This window comes from Vicugna pacos, unplaced genomic scaffold, assembly GCF_048564905.1.
Source record: "Vicugna pacos unplaced genomic scaffold, VicPac4 scaffold_20, whole genome shotgun sequence".
Taxonomy (NCBI): domain Eukaryota; kingdom Metazoa; phylum Chordata; class Mammalia; order Artiodactyla; family Camelidae; genus Vicugna; species Vicugna pacos.
Window position 1 is genome coordinate 95,243,617 of NW_027328741.1, and position 24,684 is coordinate 95,268,300.

Here is a 24,684-nt window from a genome sequence, read left to right on the forward strand (position 1 = left end):
TATTTAAATGTGTAGTTTCCAAACAAGAAACTTAAAAATATCGTCAGCAATGTTCATATTTTGATGATATTATCTTTGCATTGTAAACGTGAAATCTGAGGATTTACAGGTTAGGCTAATTTTTGACTTGTATTTTGATTTAAAATATTACTAAAAATTTTCACCTTTGGTTGTAGCTGCAGTTCTATCATAATCCAAATTTTAAATGAGGCTGTCCCCAGATTTTACTTAGAGTAAATAGAAGAGTTGGGATTAAAAATGATTCTCTGGTATCTTCATTGGCTGAAGATTTCAAAAAGAAGCACTTTAAAGCAGGGGGTAATGTGGATAATCATAATTCTGGTTTTGTGGCTAACGCTAGTGGAGAAAGTGCTTTTTAACCTACTGCAAATTTTAACATGCCTCTAATAAGAAGGCCCTCTACCACCCAGATAATTGGTGATACAACTACCCTTATCAGAGGTGATTTTTCTCCTCCATCATCAAGGTCAGTTAGACCAACAGAACAAATTGCAGTGGATCAACGTGCTATTTTAAATGAGTTGACCACTGTCCACTGGCACTATCAATGCAGCTAAACTGAAGCAAATGGCCGTGTTGTGAACTTCATTACAACTAAATATTCTACTTCTCTGTACAGCATATTGTCTCCCATACAGAGCAATTATTTTGGACTGATGGTGGAGCCTTATACTTTTCCAAATAGATATCACAACATATCTGCCAATGAAGGTCGTTTTTATAAACTTCAACCTGGGAGCAACCCACGGATTCTAGTGCCAGTGATAGCTGATACATCAGCTACCTCTCTTTCAAGGCCAACTCATCAGCCATCTTCAGTTTATGAACGTCATCCTAATTACAACTGATCTACCACAGGATTACCATATTATACAGGTAACAAAGATTAAAATGATGTTGAAAAATGTCGACAAATATCTGCCAATTTCTTGTTTGAACGATAAACATAGATGTGTAGCTGTATTTTCCTTTTATTTTTTAATAGAATTAAGAGTTAAATGGGGAGTAAGTTACCATTTAAAAAAAAAGAGATATTTGATATGATCATTTGATGAAACAATATGGGAGTAAATTTAAATAATTTCTTGTAAGGAAGAAGAGAAAATGGAAGAATTTGGAATAAGACTAAAACATGGAGAGTGGGAAAAGTACTAAATGGTTTCTGGTTCATACTGGAAAGTATTAAAAGTGTTAAGTTAGGATAGGTTGGAACAGTAGATAAATGCAGGTATCGGCCCAGGGATCATGGTCTCTATTATGTCATCCCTGGAATCATAAAGGTCACATGATGTAGTCTCAGATGGCACATTCAGCACGTGGTAGAATTTAAGAAGTAATTTTATCAATGGTCTTCTTTGCGCTGTTCTCAAAGCAATCGAATGGGTGCTTTCATTCCCTGCCCTCAAGATTCTACACTATATTTTCTAGTCAATAATTTATATTGCTTTTCTGTTCCAGCCAAAGGCCAGCTTACATCCTCAGGGTGGCACTTAATGCTTTTCCAACTCTAAGCCCACAAACTCAACTTAGTTTAGTCAGTTCTTTATAAATTGGCATCTGTCTACCTTGGCATATCTTAATGTTTCACTGTATCTGGAGATACATCCAGGCAAATGCTTGTCAACTATTTTAGCTCCAGCCTCACCACTTTTGCTCCAGCTCATCCTTGGAAGTTGTGTGTCCTCCTTTTACCTACTTACACTTTTCCAGTCTCAGCACAGAAACCACCTCCTCCAGATGTTTTCTGTCTATCCCACTTTCCTTGTCTAACTTGTATACCAGCAAAGTAAGCACAGCACATGCCAAAGGAAGAATCTTACTATTTAGTGAACGAAAAATACATGTTGACTTTAAGCAAAATCTACTTTCCTGAAACAACAAAACTCTCATGGTTTTCAAAATATTTCGTTATGGTCTTTACTCTTCACCACAAACTAGTTCTTTTCATAGTCCAAGGACTAGTAACTCAAGAGAGTAAGTGGAAGTAGGTACAGGAGAAAAAGTATTATTTTCTTCTTAATTCATGCCTCCAGAGGCCTAAAGCATTCCATTCCCATTTGCTGGAATTTTTCCTGTCTCTTCATCACCCACCCACCCCAAAATAGCTGATTCTCTTCCCCTTACCAATAACTATACTGACTTCTAATTAATTTACTTCTTAGAATCAGAAATTTACACAGAAGAGACAGTGCCATTGCAAATATTTAATGTATGTTTATACACCCCACATAAATTGTGCCCCTTCTAACTTTCACACAGGAAGCATCTTAGAGGTACTATCCCGTTGGTTGGAGTGGTCATATTCAGTAACCCAATTGCAATCTAAATTGTGTGGAGTAGGAGGAAGTGAGGGTAGTGGAATTAAAGATTTATCTAACTGCAAGAACACCAAATTTCTGCAGATATTAGAAATATAAAATATTCATGGAAGACTCTGACTTTTTCCCATTATTTTAAAATTAAAGGTGAAGCATTTTCAGAATGTGAAATGCCCTGAAATGCTGGAAAAATTGTAGGCAAGTTCAGGGAGCCTAAGGCTTCTGCTCATAATCATGCAGTCAGTGTCAGCTGATAAGACTGAAATGGCAAGATTCAGTCCTGAAAATGCATCACCAGTTGTGAAGAAAGCCTTTGATAATCTGGAGAAAAGGCAAATGGGCCAGGGTAAGCTGTAGCAACATCCCACCATTATGAAATTTACCAAGAGAAGAAAATAGCCCACTTGCAGCAGGAGAACTTTGGACAGCAGTGGTTTTTTCCTACAACAGAAATTTCAAGCTTTTAAGTTTGTGAGCTCAACTCTGATGGTGGCTATGTTTTTGCTTACATTAGCAGTCTGGGGTTCAGATGGGCTGGTTCAGCAGCTAGTTTCCAGCTCTCTTATCAGACAGTGGTTCTTACCACGATCATATTAGCAAGGTTCTATAATGAAAAGTGAAAAGCTACAGTTTACTTTCAAAATTAGAAATCCTAAATAAGAATATTGTTTATTTGTCCATCTGTAGTATTCTACCTTGCAAAAGCTAGACTATTGGCAAAAGTAGAAAAGTAGTCTGGTGTTTGAAAACTATTATCTGAGACCTGCCCACTGAATTCTTCCCACTAAGTACAACAAATATGTCTACCATTGTGTGTGTGTGTGTGTGAAAATGGATTGTTAAGCAGCAACTGTTTGTCTTATTTGAGTCATCAGTGAATTATTCCTCTGCATCTAGCAGAATCTCTGTGAGTTAAGAGTTTCATTGAGCCACCAGATTTCCTTCCAATCAGGGATAGGTAGTTTTTATTTCTCCCAGTATACTAATTGTTACCTGTTCATTGAATCCCAAGCTGATATTAGGGCCATTATAATGAACCCTTGAATTGGACTGAGGTATATACATTTTCCTGTCCCCAGAGCCCAGCACAGGACTGTGTCTCCTTTTTAATTTAAGCTTATGTCTAATTTTTTTTGTCTTATTCTCATTGTTGACACAATTTATTATGGCTTTGAACAGCCGTTGTCTTATTTATAGCAACTGAGCCACTGACTTATTCCCGTTCAACTAGAAATTGCAATAACCTTTCTTTCCTTGGACTACCTGGAATAGAGTGAGCGTAGTCATCATTTTGAAAGCAGTCCTCAGTCCTAATAATGCAGAACCTTTACAGTTCTTTGCCCAGCACTTGAGCGAAAATGTTTGTTGTGGATCACAGGGATTATACTCACATCCCCTGTTGCAACCATGAGAAAACACCACATTGTTATCCAAAATCAAGTCTTAGTCAGTATTGCATTCCCATTGCAAAACAGTTAAGAATTGTAGGAGTTCTGAGATTTTACCATGCTGAGATTTTTAGCAACCCAGCAGGTTCCTTTATTACAGATGCTGTCGTGGAGATGAGACTTTCGGTCAGAGACAGTGAACTTTATCACTCACAGCAAAAGCAGCCAGGGTTACCATTTGTTTCCATTCTCTAATCTTAGATGAATATACAGAGTGATATTTTGTTGCCTACAGAAGCAGTGGGCTTTTAACATGAAGAAAGTTTAAGGCATGACAAAACACTAATTTTATTAGTATCTTTATGTATAATTTATTAGAATCACTTATTTATTAGTATTTTTACCTAGGATAAGTTTATCATGACTCAAGATTTCTTGCTGCAAAAACAATCATGAGAAATGACATGGGAAAAAATGACCATTGGTTTTCCATTTTTTCTTCCACTTTTTTTTGAGATATAGTTGGCATAAAACATTGTGTAAGTTTAGGTGCACAGGATAGTGATTTGATTTACAAGTATCATGAAATAAATATCATAGCAACTTTAGGGAGAATTCATTATCTCTTTTAGATACAATTTGAAAGAAATACAACTTGTCTTTTGGTTGTGATGAGAAACATTATGGTCTACTCTCTTAACAACATTCATTTAGCACATAAAGCACTATTAGTTGTAATTTTCATTTTACTATGGGACATCCTTACAACACGTTTATTTTATGGCTGGAGGTTTGTAGATTTTGAGTGCATTAATCAAATTCTCCTTTCCCAACCTCTGCCTCTGTTGACTGCAAGTCTAATTTTTTTCTATAAAAATGTTTCCTTGTTTTTGAAGTGTACTTTAATCTAAACACTGTGTTGGTTTCTCTTACACAACATACTGTTTGCAGTTTTTAATACATTTCAAGCTGCTCACCAGAATATACCTAGTTATGACTTGTTGCTATGTAAAGAAGTTTTATTGTTAATTACTAATACCCATACAGTATATTTCTTGTCCCTGACTCATTTAATTTGCAATTGGAAAATTTTCTCTCTTAATTTCCCTCAACTTTTTCTTTTCCTTACCCCATTTCCCTCCTTCTTGTGAACAACCTGTTGCTTTCTATAACTATAACTCCTTTTCTGTGTTGTTATGTTCATTTGTTTTAAATTCAACATATGAGTAAAATCATTCAGCATTTGTCATTCTGTTTCTGACTTATTTCACTTAGCATATTACCCTCTTGATCTACGAATTTGTTGCAAATGACAAGAAATTATTCTTTTTAGAGCGGAGTAATAACTCATTGTATTTTTATGTGTGTGTGTGCATATATATAGTGCATATAAATATATATTGTGTGTATGTATATATAAATATTGATAAATCTGCATTTAAGTTGGGTAGATATATATACTATAAACACACATGTTCTTTATCAATCATCTATTGATGAGCAATAAATATGCTTCTATATCCTGTCTATTGTGAATAATGTTGCAGTAAATATAGGTTTGAATTTATCTTTTCTAATTAGTGTTATCATTTTCTTGAAATAAATATCCAGATATGGAAATGTTGGTATATATTTCATTTTTAATTTTCAGATATATCTCCATGTTGTTTTCCACAGTGGCAGCACATATTTACATTCACTCCAGCAGTGCATCATGGTTGTTTTTCTTACATCCTCATGAACACTTATGTTTGTTATCTTTTTGATAATAGTCATTCTGACAGGAGTGACATAAAATCTCATTGTGTTCTGGACTTGCATTTTTCTGATGGTTAGTGATGTTGATCGGTTTCATATGCCTGTTGGTTGCCTTTCCCCCACTGTATATTCAATTTTTGTAATGGGATAAATGACCATAAGTGTCTGATTTCATTTTGAAGCATTCTTTGTGTTCCATTATTCTGTTTGTTCTGTGCCACTACCATATTCTTTTAATTCTGTAGCTTTTAATTGTAGTTTAAAATGAGGGACAGTGATACACCCTCTTAGTTCTTTGTCAAAGCGTTTGTGTTTTTAGTTTGTTTTCTTTTCTTTCTTTTTTTTAATTGATTTCAACTATTTTGTGTTTACATGTAAATTTTAGATTTATTTATTGTAAATTCTGAAAATGCCCTTGGTATTTTGATAGGCACTGAATTTAATTTGTTTATTTTCTTGGCTAGTACTGTCATTTAAAGAATTTATTTTCTCATCTACCAGCACAGTATATCCTTTCATCTGTTTGCATTATCTTCAATTTCTTTTGTAAATATTATACAGTTATCTGAGAACAGGTCTTTTAACTCCTTGGTTGGAAACATTTCTTGATTTTTTTTTGTTTTTTGTAATCCAGCTGTAAAAGTGATATTTCTCTCACTTTCTCTATCTATTAGCTTGTTGTTAGTGTGTAGAAATGCAAGTTTTCTGTATGTTAATTTTACATTCGGAAATTTTACCAAATGCGTTGATAACTCCTAGAAATTTTGTGGCACCATTTTTAGGATTTCTGTTTAAAGTATTTCATCTGCAAACAGATACTTTTACTCCTTTTCTTAATTAGTTATATTTTATTTACTTTTATTTTGGATAGCTATGGCTAGAATTTCCAGTACTATACTGAATAAAAGTGGTAAGAATGAGCATTCTTGTCTTCTTCCTTCTCTTATTGGGGATGCTTTCAGCTTTTAATCAGTGAGTGTCATGTTAGCTGAGTTCTTGTCATATATGACCTTAACTATGTTGAGGTATGTTTCTTTATACCCACTTTGAGGAGAAATATATTCTTAAAAAGATACCAAATTTGTCAAAACATTTTATGACTCTATTGATGTGACCATATAATTTTTATTCTTCAGGTTGTTAGTGTGGTGTATCATACTGATTAATTTGTGGGTATTTAATCAATTTTGCATGACTAGAAAAAAATGGACTTATTCATATTGTATAATCCTCTGAAAATATTGTTTGATTTGCTAACAATTTCGTGATGATTTTGCATCTATGCTTATCAATAGTATTTAATCTCTAATTTTTTGAGGTATTTGTTCCAGTTTTACTAGTGGTGTGATACAGAAATGTGGGGTAGAAAGCCTTCCTTCCTCTCGAAATTTTTGGAATACTCTGTGAAGTATAGGTGAAACCTCTTCTCAAAATGTTTGGCAGAAATCACCTGAGAATCTGTGTAGTCCTGTAATTTTGTTTCTTGGAAGATTTGGTTTAATTACATATTCAATTTCATTAGTGATAATCTGTTCATGTATTCTTTCTCATTCCATTCTGGAGATTAGTTCTTTCTAAGAAATTGTCCATTTCTTCTAGGCTTTCCATTTTATTGGCATATAATTTGTTGTATCATCTTATGATGCTTTGTATTTCTTTGAAATAAGATGTAACTTCTCATTCATCTCTGAGCTTATTAATCTGTAACTATCTTTTTTGCTCTTGTGTCTGGTTAAAGTTTATCAACTTTATTTATCTTTCAAAAGGCATTATTTAGTTTGATTATATGTTTCTATTTTAATCTTTATTTTATTTAATTATGTTCTGTCCTTTCAGCTGTCTTTCCTTCTAGCAAAAAGTTTGTTTATTATTTTCTACAACATTTGCTGGTAACTATATTTTATAAGAGAGAGATATTTCCTATTTGTATAAGTGGGATTATTTTGCTATAAGCATCCCTATTAATACTGCTTGTGCTATACCCCATGGATTTTGTTTTGGTTGTCATGTTTTATATATATTTTTTCTTTCAATTATTCAGCAATCCATTTGTTGTTAATATTGCATGATTTATCCTCCACACTTTAGTATTTTTCTCAGGTTTTTTCTTTTAGCAAATTTTCATTCTCACAGAATCCATAAGTTTCTTCAAAAAACAAGGAGAATAATACTAAAATTTATACATAAATCTGAAAGACCCAAATTTTCTAAAAGTATTTCGAAAAATGAACAAAACTGTGGGCATTACCCTCCCTGACTTTATAACATACTACAAAGCTACAGCAATCAATACATCAAAATATGGTACTTAAAGAAACACATAGATCAGTAGAACAAAATAAAGAGTCCAAAAATAAACCCGCACACCTAAGGTCAATTAGTCTACAATGAAGGAGGCAAGAGTATACAATGGAAAAAAGGCAGTCTCTTCAACAAGTAGTTCTGAGAAAAGTAGACAGTACATGTAAAATGAAGATGTAAGAGCACTTCCTTCCAAAGTATAAAAAATGAGGTAAAAATGGATTAATTTCCCAAATGTAAACACAAATTTATACAATTTCTGACCAAGAACAGGAGCAGAAGTGACTCTGAGATAAATCATAGCAATGTTTATTTTTGATTTGTCTTCAAATTTCAAGCATAAAGGAAAACTAACAATTACAGTTTTTAGTTTACTGAGGAAAAAATAGATGTATTATGTGACACAGGGATTCTAATTCTTGTATATGTGTGATGTGCAAAACCTTTTCCAGAGCAAAGGAAACCTTCAACAAGACATGATATCAGACAGAATAGAAGGAAAAATTTCAGACAATGAGACCAACAAGATGTTAATATTCATAATATATATATAGCATATTAGACAAAATATTTAATAAACAAAGACCCCAACTTAAAAACAGTTGAAGGATCTTCATGGAAACTTTTCAAAAACAGACATGTGGATGATTTTCATGCACATAAAAAGAAACATATTGTTGGTATTCATTAGGAAATTAAAAATCAAAACCAGAATGAAACATAATCTCACAACAACCAAAACGGCTTTTAATAAAAACTCTACAAATGACAAATATTAATAAGAATATCAATAAGAGGGAACCCAGGTGCACTGTTGGTGGTAATATAAATTGATGCATCCACTATTATAAAAGTGTGGACAGTGCTAAGGAAACTAGAAATAGAAACATTATATGTAGCCACAATTCCAGTTTTTGTTATAAATCTGATAAAAATGAAAACATTAACTTTAAAGGATAAATTACCCACAGAGTTCTTAACATCATCATTTATAGTAGCCAAGGATAGAAGCACAACTCAACTGCCTATCAACAGATGATTGGCTCAAGTAGATGTGAGATATAGATAACATAATAAATACTAAGTCATTGTCATATTAAAAAATAAAACTCTACAATTTGGAAATATGTGAGTGGACCCAGAGATTATTGCACATAGTAAAATAAGTCACAGAGAAAAACACACTATGTTGTCACTTAAATGAGGAAAATAAAGATATAAGAGAAATAATCATAAAAAAACAGAAACAAAATCACTTATATATGTGTAGTGTACCAAGTAGTGGTTTCCTGTGGGGACAGGGAAGAACGATGGAGAAGACAGAAATGTGCAAGATACTGGTAATAAATTAGAAAACCAAAAGGGCTATATTTACAGCACAGAGAAATATTTTAATAATTTAATTGATTTTAAAGATGTTATATGGATATATTATAGTAAAATGTGTATGTGGGTGTAAAAAACATTGAAGAAAAACCCCAGGAAAAACAAAATATTTTGTAGTTCTATGATATTAAGGGATGTGATTTGTTCACTTTCTTTACTGTTCTTATAATGTCCTTAGTAGAATTTAAGCTTTCATTTGAAAAAGTATATACTTTTAAAAGTGACATAAGTTTAAATTATTTTTGTCTCTCCCCTTACATCTACAGTCAGTAAATCATTCACATCTGAAGAAAAATAACTACAACACAAAGCAATAATCCAGAAGGCATGTGAACAGGTAAAGTTTGATGGACTAAAATACACAAATGAGGCTGAACTAAGGGAAGAGCAGATTTGGTGTCTGCAACCAAGGCCCACTGACTAAGATATCTTAGTCCACAAGTTCAGAGAACCCAGTAGAAACAGAGTCACAGTGGTTCGCACAGATTCGACCTCCAACTTCACCAGTGCTCATGGTCACATGTAATTAGGAGGGACCCACAATGGAGACAGAATTTCCATCCTTCAGACGCTCAGACATTCATGACACTGTCCCTACTCCCCATTCACAGTGGTGGAGACATGTTACCTTGCAATACTGGACATGGCAAAGGCACTTGCCTGATTCCAAATACCCACCTGTCTTTACATGTTTCCTCACTGAGTACACTGAGTTTCAAGGGATATCAAATAAAAGGAAGGGTTCACAGTCCCAGTGACAAGAGTGGCATTAACTACCAGAGAAGTCTAAGAAGTGACAATGAAAACATATCTTTATCCAGAAAATAGTGACTGGAAAGTGCCAGTTTGAAATATTATCACAGGTAGCTCAGGTAAGTAAAACAAAATCTGTGCAATATTGCAAACAACCAGAAAACAAAAACAAGGACTCCAACTCAAAATCTGTTATTTAGTGTCATCAGAGAAATAACTTATCAAGACCATGACAAATCACAGTAACATTATAGGGCATGCACACACACAGATAGACACACAAAGTCACTGACACAGACACAGTCAAACACGCACATGCAACTGCACACACACACACACACAATGTCAACCCTGCAGCAAACAAACTTAAAGTCATGGTATATTGCCACATTACTAATAGAGAATCCAAATAGGTGTCATACAGAATCTCAATACAAAAAACAAAACTAAGAAAGCAGTTTAGTGAGCTCAGGAATAAATGAAATGATGATAAGGAATACATTATCAAAGAGACTGAATCTATAAAATAACCAAATAGTATTGGAGGACCAGGAGAATTTAATAAATGAGATGAAGAAAGCAACAGAAAGCATTGGAAGTAGACTGTCTTTGTGGAAGAGAGATTAGCAAACTCACCAATACAAAACTAGAAATGATAGGAGATGTCAGAGATTCAAGATATTAAAAAGTGAGGGAATTCTACAATAGCCATCAGACTTCTTCAGGAAGTACACATTAGACTGGAATCCTGGAGGGAGAAGAAATTTAGAAGGCAGCTAATGGTTTATTTAAAGAAGTAATAGTTGATAACTTTCCGAACCTGTGTAAGAAGCTGATATACATGTCCGTGAGCCAACACCAATAACTATAAGAAAAAGGGACCTCCTTCAAGATACGTCATATGCAAATTGGCAAGTCAATGACAGAGTAAAATTTTAAAAGCATCCAAAAAAGTTATGATAATCTACAAATGAACCCCCATTAGGCTATCAGCAGATTTCTGAGAAGAAAACATAGGCCAAGGGTAAATAAAATTACATTTTCAAATACTAAAATACAAAATGTCTCACCCATTAATACTTACACAATTATCACTTAGAGATACAGTGAAAATAAAGACTTTAACAGACAAACAATACCTGAATGAGGTAAAATAAACAACCAAGATAACTTATAATAGGTGTAAAAAAGAAGCTTTCCAAGAAATATAAAATGGCAAAAATATGCAAAACATTGACCAAAATGCTAAGGAGAGACCACGAGAAATTTGCAACTGTTTCTTTGGGTATGTTTTTAAATGCTACTATAATATATGGATTAAAGAGAGAAAAATAGGAAATCAGTTGCAATAAATATAGATACTTCAAACTGGTTACATGTTCATAGCAGTAAAAGAAATAAATTGAAACAGTAATCATAAAAGGTAAAGATTAAAAATAAAATAATATTTAAGGAAGCTTCTATCAGCTGATAAAGGACTAAATTACACATGAGATGTTTTATTTTTAATTGAAGTACAGTAGATGTAGTATATTGTGTAGTTTCAGAAGTAAAGCATAGTTATTTTTACCAGTTTGTAGATTTTATTGCATTATGAATTATTAAAATGATTGTAACATACAATTATTTTAAGCCATTGTGTATAATTCCCTGACCTATGCAGATTATTCTTGTTGCTTCTCTCCTTTATTTATACTAGTTTGTATCTGTCAATGTCCTACCATTAAATTCTCTTTTCCTTCCGCTTTGGTAAACATAAATATTTTCCCATATCTTTGAGCCTGCTTAAGTCTTGTCTATCTAATCTCTTTACCTCTCCATCATGTCTCTGTCTATTTATCCATGTATCTATCTATCTATCTATCTATCTATCTATCTATCTATCTATCTATCTACCATGTATGTATGTATCTGTCCATCTATTTATCTGTCATCTATCAAAAGATAACTATAGATTGATGTAAACTGATAATTGTTATTCTTTATATTCCACATATAAATTATGTTATATTCTTTTGTCTTTTTCTAAGTTACTTCACTAAGCACAATATTTACTAGGTTCATTCATGATGCTGAAATAACATAGTGTTATACTTTTTCATCACTGAGTAATATTCTATGGCATATTTATAGAAACATCCTATCTTCTTAAGTCCATAGTCTACTGTGGACTCTTGGATTGCTTCCCTGTCTTGTATATTATAAACACTGCTATTAGGAACATTGGTTCCTCTCAATTTAGGGTGTTTCCCCAGATTTTTTCTATGAGAGGCATTACTGGGTCATATGGTAGTTAACTTTTTAGGTTTTAAAGAAATCTGAATACTGTTTTCCATAGAAGTTGTAGCAATTTACATTCCTGCCAAGAGTAGACAAGAGATTTGTTACCACAACATCATCTCCAACACTTACTATTTGTAGACTTTTTGATAATAGCCATTTGACCTATGTGAAGTGATAACTCATTTCAGTTTTGATTTGCAATTACCTAATAATTAGTTATGTTGAGCAATTTTATCACTTGCCTGTTACTCATCTGTAAGTTTTCTTTGGAAAAATATTAACTCAGGTACTCTGCTCTTGTTATTGATTGGGTTTTTGTTTTTCACCTTGTGTTGTGTAATCTAAATACATCTTACATCTATTAACATACATCTATTAACCCCTGGTCACTTGCATTGTTTGCAAATATGTTCTCCTATTACACAGGCAGTGTTTTCATTTCATTGATATTGTCCTTAGCTGTGCAGAAATTTTCAAGTTTGTTTAGGTCCCACTTGCTTATTTTTGCTTTTATTTCTTTTGCCTTAGGAGATTGATATAAGAAAATATTCCTATGATATATATCCAATAGGGTTTCACCTACATTCCCTTCTAGACGTTTTATATTATCAGGTCTTATATTTAGGTCCTTAATATACTTGGAGTTTATTTTTGTATATGATGTCAGGGAATGCTCTCATTTCACTGTTTTACATGTAGATGTCCAGCTATCCCAACACCATCCATTGATGAGACTGTCTTTTCTCCATTGTGTACTCTTGCCTCTTTTATCATAGAGTCATTGCTCATAGGTGTGTGGAATTATTTCTAGGCTCTCTATCTGTTTCTAATTGATTATATCTCTTTCCCAATGCCATACTGTTTTTATTACTGTAGGTTTGTAGTATAGTAAGGTGTCCGGGAGGGTTATACCTCCAGATATGTTGTTTTCCTCAAGATCATTTTGGCAATTTTTAATGGTTTCATGTAAAACTTAGAGTTATTTAATTTCTGGTCCTGTAGAAAATACTACAGCTTCGTAACAAGAATTGCACTTGATCTGTAGGTTTCTTTGTGTAGTACGGCCATGTTAACAAGACATCTTTCAATCCAAGAGCACAAGACATCTTTCCATTTCTTTGAAACATTTCAATCCAAGAGCACAAGACATCTTTCCATTTCTTTGAAACATTTTTAATTTCTTTGTCAATGTTGTGTAATTTTCAGTGTGTAGATATTTCACATATGTTGCTACATTTAATCCAAAATATTCTGGGGAATGGGGTTTTAAACATTATTGCTTTCAATGTCCATTTTATGGTATCTCTTCATTAATGTGTAGAAATGCAAGAGACTTTTTTACGTTAATCTTGTACCCTGCTCCCTTAATGAAATTATTTATTGTTCATAATAGTCAGTGTGGAGCCCTTAGGACACTCTATGTAGATTTTTATGCCATCAGTACTGGTGAAAATTTGGCCTCTTTTTCCATTTTGTGTTTCTTTTACTTTTTTTCTTTTCCTCTTCCTTTCTTGTATTAGTGTGGAACACAAGTGGTGACAGTAGGAGCCCTTGTCTTGTTCCCGAATTTACCCAGAAGGCTTTCAGCCTTTCCCCTGAGTATTATAAATTGTTATAAATGGCCTTTAGTATGTTGAGAGATGTTCCCATTTTACTCACTTTCATGAGAGTTCTGAAGGTTAATGTATGTTGAATTTTCATGTGCTTTTTCTTTGTGTATTGACATGGTCTTGTGAATATTGTCCTTCCTTTATTAGATAATTGTCATACTGATTGAATTGTGTATGTTGAACCATCCTTGTGTCTCTGGAAGGAATCCAACTGATCATAATGTATAATCTTTTCTATGTATTGCTGGATTAATTTGTTGATGTTTTTTGAGGATTTTTGAATATATATTCATCTAGGATATTGGATTTTCATTTTCATTTTTTTTTGGTATTTTCTTTGACTGGTTTTGTTATCAGTGTAATGGTGGCCTCATAGAATAACTTTGGGAATTTTCCTTCTATCTTCATTTTTTAAAATAGTTGGGGGGAAAGTGGTTTTAGGGAATGCATCCAGGCATTTTGTTCAAGGGGTGTTTTTAAAATTACAGATTTTATTTAACTTATACTGATTGCTCTTTTCAAGTTCTCAGTTTTCCCTTACTTCACTGTTGGCAGGCTGTACATTTCTAGAAAATTGTGCATTTCTTTTAGGTAGTCCAGTTTGTTGTCATGTAAAAGCTCATAGTGCTTTCATAACCTTTTTTTTTTTGTATTTCTGAAATATCAGATGTTATTTCTACTCTTTCATTTCTTATTTTGTTTTGGTCCAGTCTCTGTATTTCTTGATAAGCCTGGCTAAATGCTTACATGTTTGTTAAATTTTTAAGAAAAATTAAAGGTGTTGATGATATGAATTGTAATTTATTTTTCAACTTTTACTTTATTTATTTTCAACTTAATCATTAAAGATTTCTCTTTCTATTGCCTTTGGGTTTTGTTTCTTTTATTTCTTGTTATTTTTGGTGGTATGCTTTGTCCTTTCTATGAGGTTTTTCTTGTTCCTTGTAGAAGCCCTGGCTTCTTCTCAACTTCCCTCTTAGATTTGTCTTTGCTGCAACCCATACATTTTATGAAGTTGTGTTGTCATTGTAATTTGTCTCCAGGTATGATTTTATTACCTCTTTGATTTCATCATTGAACATGTTTTATTTTATTTTTTTAAAGGATGTGGTTTGACCTCATGTTTGTGCTTTTCCTATTCTTCTTTCTACAGTTGATTCATAGTTTCATACTTTTGTGTATGTAAAAATACTTGCTGTAATCTATATTTGCTTAAAGTTCCTGAGGCTCATTTCATGACATAATGTGTGGTTAATTCCTTAGACAACATCCTGTGCACACTTGAAAAGTTTATGTGTTCTGCTTTTCTGATGCAGTGTCTAACATTTCAGTTAGGTTCAAATGATCTAATATGCTATTAAGACCTCTGTTTTCTTACAGATATTCTTTCTGGATGATCTGGCCATCATTATAATAAGATCTTAAACTCATCTGCTATTATTGTTTTATAATGAATTAATTCTTTGTTGTCTACTAAAATTTCTTTTTATACATAGGATCTATGGTGTTGGGTCCATATATAATTTAATGAGTGTAATACCCTATTTTTTTATTGATCTCTTTTTCTTTATATAATCTCATGTTTCTTTCATTTTGGCCCTTATTTTAAAATGTATTTCCTATGAGTTGAGCATTGCAATCTGCACTTTCTTGTCATTTCCAGGGAATATCATTTCCATTTATTTCCAGACTATGTTTATCTTCCACCATAAAGTGAGACATTTTTGGCGGGGAGGCAAAGATGTTAGAGCAGAAGGATGCCCGTAGCTCACCCTTTCACACAAATGCACCAAGACTCACATCCACAGACCCACTCAGCTAACCAGAGGACCTGCAAAACTCTGCCAGAACATTGTCCTCTTCAATAGATAAAGGTGCGAAAAATCTGGTAGGAGAAATGAAGAAAGAAAGAAGAAAAGGCAAAACATAGTGGGACAGATCCCATGGGGAGGGAGCAGCAAAGAAGGACTGGTGCTCATTCACTGTATCTCCCCTCTACAACTTAGAGTTTGGCAGGACGGAAGGGGAGCCTCCAAGGTTTGACCTTTACAAAGTATAATTTGACTGACAATTCTAAGTTAACAGGCACAGAGGATCACTCTGAAACACAGCCAAAAATGCACCCCAGATGCAGGGGGCAGGGCCTTGCTGCCCGAGCTGGGAGGAAGATGGGGATGGCTGCACTGAGGCATCCCAGTGGAATGGAAAAGGCTTTGTGCCATTGCTGTGGGTGCAAAGGGCAGAACAACCTGGGCCTTCCATAAAACGACAGGGCAGATGTGCCCTTTTGGGGGGAAGGGTACTATCCCCATCTCTGGAAATCTGCAAAAAGTTCTAGGTGAAGAGAGTTGGGGCTAAGACACAGCCACCATAACCTCTGGTGCTTTGCACCCAGGTGACAGTGGGGGCAAAACCTGCATCTACACCTAAGAACCTAGATGCCTCAAGAGCCAGATGGAGACTTGCCTACAGCCTGAAGCAGATAGGATACTACTGTCCTGGTTTCTCAGAGATCTTGTCCACCAAGACAAACAAGGAGCTGGATTTTGGCCCAGAACAGGGACAGGGCAGATACTCAGTCTACCCTGAGCCCACTTCTGTTGTGCAAACCTGAGGCAGAAAGTACAGTGTCACAGTGCAGCAGAGTGACCGGCACCCTGAGGGTGCATGTGGCCCCCTACATTTTGGGCTGGAATGCAGCCCCTGACCATGGTGTTGGGAAAGGTTGTGATGCCCAATCCTGCCTTGTCAGTCTGCAACATCTGACTGCAGCATCAGGCAGGGCAGTGATAAGCCAGCCCATAGTAAAGAGAGCTGAACCTGACCCAGTGTTGGGTTTAGGAGCTATCTGCTTGCCGACATGCCCTGGGAGCACCACAGATGAGGGCTCCAATGGAGGGTCTCAGGAAACAGCAGGCTGAGATTCCAAAACAGGATGAATACAGAAAAATTTCACAGTCTCCAGGAGGACACTGACCACCCCCATGTTTTAATCTGTTTTACCTATTCCATTTTCCATTACCCTCCTAATTTTTACTTCTTATGCAATTATATATACCCCCATTTAAATCCCTTTGAAATTTTTAAAAATATTTTTATTATTATTATTTATCAGATTTCTGCTTCAACTTGTTTTTCTATTATTCATTATACAATGTCTTCAAAGCTTTTGTTCTCCCTTCTTTAAAATTCTTCATCTCTCTCTCTCTTTTTTCCATTTTCTAACTTGTATTACTACATAGGTATTAGGTAGATAAACTCTTTTAGGTCCGCAGTAGATAACTGATACTCCATAAATCACAGTGCCAGAGAGGTAGGTGCAAGATGAAGAAGCTGAGAAACCATTCACAATTAAAAGAACAAGAGATATCCCCTGAATTAATGATCAGTGAAATAGACATCAATATCCTACAAGATCAAAATTTCAAAAAAATAGTGATCTTATTATTGAAGGAAATTAAAGATAGTGTTTAGAGATATAAAATATGTTTAAAATGAAATGAAAGGTATAAAGAAGAGCCGAGTAGAATTAGTAAACCCATTGACTGAGATGAGGAATGATATAAAAGCATCACAAAGCTGACTAGACAATGCAGAGGAAAGAATTAGTGACTTAGAAGACAGGACAATAGAAAGCACACAATCAGAATAGCTACAAGAGAAACAATGAGAAACAAATGAAAAATGCATGAGATCTATGGGATATTATAAAGCATGCCAATCTTGGTATGATAGAAGTCCAAGAAGGGGAGGAAAGATCAAAGGTGATTGCAAAGCCGTTTGAAGAATTCATGACTGAGAACTTCCCAAACATAAAGAAGGAATCAGATACTCAGGTACAGTAAGCTCAGAGTGTCCAAAACAGGAAGAACACAAATATACCCACACCAAGACATATAATTAAGATGGCCAGAGCCAAGGATAAAGAAATGATCCTAAAGGCAGCAGGAAAATAGCAAAGAGTGAGATACAAGGGAATCCCCATAACTCTCCCAGCTAATTTCACTACACAAGTACTACAGGCCTGAAGGGAGTGGAAAGATATATTCAAAGGCCTGAGTGAAAAAAGATATACCCTAAGATACTTTAATAAGCAAGTCTATCCTTTTTGGTAGAAGGAGACATAAAGAATTTCACAGACAAGAAAATGCTTCAAGAGTTTAGCAACACTAGACCCATGCTAGAAGAAATATTGAAAAGTCTACTCTAAATAGAAAAGAAGCAGGATGCTTCAGAAATGTGAAATTCACAGCTGGAAACGTGATAACTCATGAATTACAAATAAAATATGCACAAAATTTTAAAATAAGATATCCAAATCATTGAGAGTCGGAGAGGGAAGCAGGAAAATATAACTTTTTTTTTTTAGTCTTTAAAAATTCTTTTGTTTTTGGTTAAATGGGATTGAGATCATGTTACTATCAGTTTAATAAAAGCAGTTATAATAATGGTCTAAAAGACTTATAATGAAGGGTGACAACAAGACTAAAACATATCAGGGAGTCACTAAAACAAAATAAAATTCATGAAAATACAAAGGAAAATGACCAAACCATAAAAGGAAGGTGATATGAACAAAGAGGAAATAACAAATCAACAGCAAAGATAAGGTAAAAATGGCAATAAACAGAAACCTATCATTGATTACTGTAAATGTTAATGGAATAAATGCTCCAGTAGAAAGTCAAAGAGTGGCATGCTGTATAATGAAGCACGAACCTTCAATATGCTGCATACAAGAGAACCACTTCAGATAGAAGGACACATATACATTGAGAGTGAAAGGATGGAACAGGGAATTACATTCAAATAGGAAATCCAAAAAAGCAGGTGTTACAGTACTGATTTCAGACAAAATATTCTTTAAAACAAAGGCCATAAAGAAAGATAAAAAAGGACATTTTATAATGATTGAAGGAGTGATTAAAAAATGAGAATAGCCCACTCGTTAATACATATGCATGAAAAAAAGGAGCACCTAAGTACATAAAATTATTACTTACAGATATAAAGGGGGATAGTGATGGGAATCTAATCATAGTTGGAGAATTCAACACTGCATTAACATCACTGGAAAGATCACTGAGACAGAAAATGAATAAGGCATCAGAGAAGGTAAATAATACAGTAGAAATATTACACTTGGTGGATATTTTCAGAGCATTGCAACCACAAAAAATAGAATATACAGCCTTTTCAAGTGCACATGGGGCATTTTCCAGGATTCATGATATACTTGGGCACAAAAGAAACCTCAGCAATTTTAAGAAGATAGAAATTATCTCAAGCATCTTTACAGACCACAAACCCATGAAGCTAGAAATCAACAACAGAGAAACAAAGGGGAACAAAAGGAAAACACGGAGATTAAAAAATATGTTAATAAAAAACCAATGGGTCAATGAAGAAATCATAGCTGAAATGAAAAATACTTTGAGACAGAAGAAAATGAAAGCAATACCACACATAATTTATGGGTCACATCAAAAGCAGTGCTCAGAGGGGTGTTTACAGCAATACAGGCCTTCCACAAAAAGAAGAACAATTTCAAAAAAAATTTAAACCACCAGCAGAATGCACTGGAAAAAGAAGAACAAAAAACAACAAAAGGCAGCAGAAAGAAGGAAATAATAAATATTGGGGAGGAAATAAATAAAATAGACATTAAAAACACCATAGAAAAATATCGACAAATCCAAAAGCTGGTTTTTCGAAAAAGTAAGTAAATTCAACAAATCTCTGTCCAAACTCGAAAAGAAGGAAAGAGAGAGACCACAAATTAGCAAAATAAGGAAGGAGAATAGAGAAATAACAACAAATAAAAAATACAGAATATCATACGAAAGTATTATTAAAAGTATATGGATAACCTAGACGAGATGGAAAAGTTTCTGGAAACATACTGTCCACCAACACTGAATCAAGAAGAAACTGACCCCTTGAACAAGGAGAGCACTAGAAATGAAATCAAAATAGCAATATGAAAGCTCCCTACAAATAAAACTCCAGGACAGGACGGATTCACTGCAGAATTCTACCAAACATACAAAGAAGAACTCATACCAGTCCTTCTCAAACTCTTCCAGAAGATTGAAAAGTAAGGAATACTCCCAAAGTCATTCTATGAAGCCACAATCACCCTGATACCACAACCAGGCAAAGACACTACCAAAAAAGAGGATTCTAGATCAATATCACTGATGAACACAGATGCCAAACTCCTCACAAAAATTGTAGCAAATAGAATCCAACAACACAGATGAAAGGTTATACATCATGACCAATTGGGGATTATGCCAGGGACACAGGGGTGGTTCAACATATGCAAATCAATCAGTGTAATACAGCACATCAACAAGAGAAAGGAACAAAACCACATGATCTTCTCAATAGATGCAGGAAAATTATTTGATAAAATTCAACCCTCAAGTTTGATAAAAAATCTCACCAACATATCTCAGCATCATGAAAGCTAAAGATAAACCTACAGCCAGCATAGTACTGAATGGTGAGAAAATTAAACCTTCCCACCAAAATCTGAGACAAGACAAGGATGCACACTATCACCACTCCAACTCAATATAATCATGGAATTCCTAGCCACAGCAGTCAAACAAGAGAGAGAAGTAAAAGGGATGCAAATTGGAAAGGAAGAGGTAAAATTCTCACTATATGCAAATAATATGTTACTATATAGAGAAAACCCTGCAAGATCCAACCAAAAACTACTACAGCTGAACGGAGAATTCAGCAAGGTAGCAGTTTACAAGATTAAGGTTCAAAAATCAGTGACATTTCTTTACGCTAACGATTCAGATAATGCTAAAGAGCTACAGTAAAAATGACAGCACTGTATTGGTAGGAAAACAGACATATAGGCCAGTGGAACATTATAGAGAGCCTAGAAATGAACCCACAAACTTTTAGTCAATTAATCTTTGACAAAGGAGGCAAGAAAATACAATGGAATTGAGACAGTCCCTTCAGGAAATGGTGTTGGGAAAACTGGACAGCAGCAGGAATATCAATGAAGCTAGAACACTCCCAATGAAGCTAGAACACCATACACAAAAATAAACTCAGAATGGGTCAAAGACTTAAACATACGACAAGATACAAGAAACCTCCTAGAGGAAAATATAGGCAAAACGTTATCTAACTTACGTCTCCAAAATTTTCTTGCAGGTGAAATAAAAACAAGAATAAACATGTGAGACGTAATGAAACTTACAAGTTTCGGCACAGTTAGAAATCGGAAGTGAAACAAAAAGACCACCTACGGAATGGGAAAATAATTTGCATATGAAACCTATAAAGGCTTGATCTCCAAAGTATATAAGCAGTTCATCCAACTGAATAAGAAAAAATAAACAACCTAATACAAAAATGGGCAGAAAACCTAAACAAGCGATTCTCCAAGGAAGACATACAAATGACCAAAAGACACATCAGAAAATGCTCAATATCTCTGATTATCAGAGAAATGCAAATCAAAACTACAGTGAGGTATCACCTCACACTACTCAGAATGGCCATCATTCAAAAATCCACAAATGACAAATGCTGGAGGAGCTGTGGATAAAAGGGAACAGTCCTTCACTGCTGGTGGCAATGCAGTATGGTGAAGCCACTGTGGAAAACAGGATGGAGATTCTTCAAAAGCCAAGGAATAGACTTATCATATGACACAGGAATCCCGCTCCTGGGCATAAATCCAGAAAAAACCCTATTGTAGGATGACACCTGCACCCCAATGTTCATAGCCAGCATTATTTACAATAGCCAAGATGTGGAAAAGTCCAAAATGTCCATCAACAGTTTATTGAATAAAGACGAGGTGGTATATTTATACAATGGAATGCTATTCAGGCTTATAAACTGACAGCATAATGCCATTATCAGCAACATGGATGCTCCTGGAGAAAATCAGTCTAAGTGAAGTAACCCATATATAGAAAGAGAAATACCATATGAGATGGCTCATCAGTGGAAACTAAAAACAAAACAAAACAAAAAACAAAAAAAAAACAGAAATTCAAAACAGAAATAGACTCATAAATATAGAATACAATGTTTTGGTTGCCAAGGGGGCACAGGGCAGGGAGAGATAGACTGGGAATTCAAAATTGTAGAATTGATAAACAGGATTGTACTATATAGCACAGGGAAATATATAAAACATCTTACGGCAGCTCACTGAGGAAAAAATGGGAAAACAAATGTGTTATGTTCATTGTAACTGAAAGATTGTGCTCTTCGCTGGAATTTGAGTCAACTTTGTAAAATGAATATAAACGAATAAAAAAAGTTAATAATAGAAGAAAACATGATCCTAAATATTACAGGTGTAAATATAAATTAGAGAGCAAAAACACTATGCAAAAGAGTAGTAAAACACCAGATTTTGTTTTATGTTTTCTTTTTAAGGTAAGCAAAATCAAAAAACCTCTAGCCAGGTGCACCAAGAAGAAAAGAGAGATGCTCCAAAGAAATAAAATAAGAAATAAAAAGAGAAATAATAATTGTTACCTCAGATATACAAAAAAAAGGATCATTTTGTCAACACATACATGCCAATAACCTGGACAACTTAGAAGAAATAGGCAAATGTCTAGAAAGAGACAGAGATAAGGAGAAACAAATAATTTGAACAAACTAATTACTAGAAGAAAGTTAGAATCTTCATTTAAAAAAATCGTTAAACATTAGTGCAGATATAAACAGCTGTCGTGGAGTACTGTACAAACATACAAAACAGGACTTATACTGTTCAAACTATTCAAACATAGTGAAGATGTGGGAAACTCCCAAATTAATTCAATGAAGACTTCATCAATGTGATAGCAAAGCCAACAAAGTACAGGCAAAGAGAATTTCAAGCCAATATATTTGATTGATTTAGTTGCAAAAGTTCTACCAAATATCATTAGCAAACTGCATGCAACAATAGCTAAAATGAATCATGCACTATGATCAACTTGGATTTATTGCAGGGTCACAAGAGAGGTTCAACATACACAAATCAGTTTGATACACCAAATTAACAAAAGAAAAAGTGAAAATGATGTGGTCACCCCAATAAATCCATAAAAAGCATTTCAAAAAATTCAACATTTATTCATTAAAACAACAACAACAGCAACAACAACAACAGCAACAACAACAACAACAACAGCAACAACAACAACAGAAACCTCTTACAAAAGTAGGATTCAGGAAATAAATCTCAACATAACTAAAGTCATTAATTACAGACCCACAGAAAATATAATATGTAAAAGTGAAAAACTGAAAGCCAAAATAAGAAATAAGACAAGGATGCCCACTCTCAAGATTTCTATTAAACACAGTATGGGATGCCCTAGCAACAACAATTGGAATAGAAAAAAAATGTATTCAAATTGGATTGAATGTAGTACAACAGTCATTATTTTAGATGACATAATAATCTATATAGAGAACTCTAAAGATTCTCCACATCAGAACAACTAAAACTAATAAAGACATTTACCAATGTTGCATGATTCATGATTAATATAAAATACTGTCACATTTCTTTAACAATGAAATATTCCATAATTTAAAAAACCATATGAAATCAGATGAAAAATGAAAAACCTATTAAAAATCAAGATAAAAAATCATTAGGACACTGATAAAGAAAATTGAAGATGATGCAAGAAATGGAAAGAAATCTCAAGGTCCTAGCTTAGAGGAAATAATATTGCTATAATATACATACTACAAAAATGTCTACAGATATAAAGTGATTCAGATCGAAATACATGATATTTTCCATAGAAATAAAAACAGTCCTAAGATTTGTAAGGAACTGCAAGAGAACCAGAACTGCAAAAGGAACAATGTGGGAAAAGAACAAAGTTGGAAGCATAACCCATAACCCTCCCAGATCTCAGACAATATTACAAAAATACAGTAATCAAAACAGCACAATACTGGAAAACAAACATCTATATCACTGGAACGGAACACAGAGGTAGAAATAAAACATCACACCCATGGTCAACTAAACAATGACAAAGGAAACAAAAATATACAATGCCTAAAAGACAGTTTTCAGCAAGTGATGTTGAGGCAATTAGACAGCTACATGTAAATCAATGAAATTTGAACACTCCCTCATACAGTACAAAAATAAACTCAAAATGATTTAATTATCTGAATCTAACACATGACACAATAAATCTCCTGTAAACTAACATAAGGAAAACAATAGATAAATTGTACTGAGATTTTCTTATCTCACTCTCCCAAGCTGAAAACAATAAAAGCAAAATAATCAAATTAGTCTGAATTAAAATTAAAAGCTTATACACAGCAAAATAAACAGAATGAAAACATGAAATTCCAAATGGGAGAAAACATTTGGAAAAAATGCAATCAACAAGAGGCTAATTTCTAAAATACACACATCGTTTATAAAACTCCATTTCAAAAATCTACAAACAACCCAGCCAGAAAATGAGCAGAAGACAATTCTCCAAAGAAGACACACAGATGACCAACAGGAACATAAAAACATGCTCATATTGCTAATCATTATACAAAGGCAAGACAAAAATAAAATAATGTTTTACCTCACACTAGTGAGAAGGGTTGTCATCAAAATGTCTACAAATAATAAAGACTGTGGAGGTTGTAGAGAATAAGGGACTCTCCAACGCTGTTGGTGGGAATGAAAATTAGTGCAACCACTTTGGAAACAGTACGGAAGTTCCTTTTAATAATAAAAATAGACCTATCTTATGACACAGTAATCCCACTCCTGGGCATATAAAACATAAAACCTGAAAACAACGAATCCTAGGGTAAAACAAAAGAAGTACACTTGACTTAATTTGATTT

General features: G+C 34.0%; 1 long non-coding RNA gene across 1 annotated transcript in view; it reads left to right on the top strand.

Annotated features, from left to right (window-relative positions):
- The window catches only part of LOC140693855 (uncharacterized), a 36,638-nt gene that overhangs the window by 911 nt on the left and 11,043 nt on the right, over positions 1–24,684 (top strand). Inside the window, exons 2-3 of the long non-coding RNA XR_012069558.1 lie at positions 641–897; positions 9,439–9,509. This is a non-coding gene — a long non-coding RNA (uncharacterized lncRNA). The remainder of the gene's footprint in view (positions 1–640; positions 898–9,438; positions 9,510–24,684) is intronic.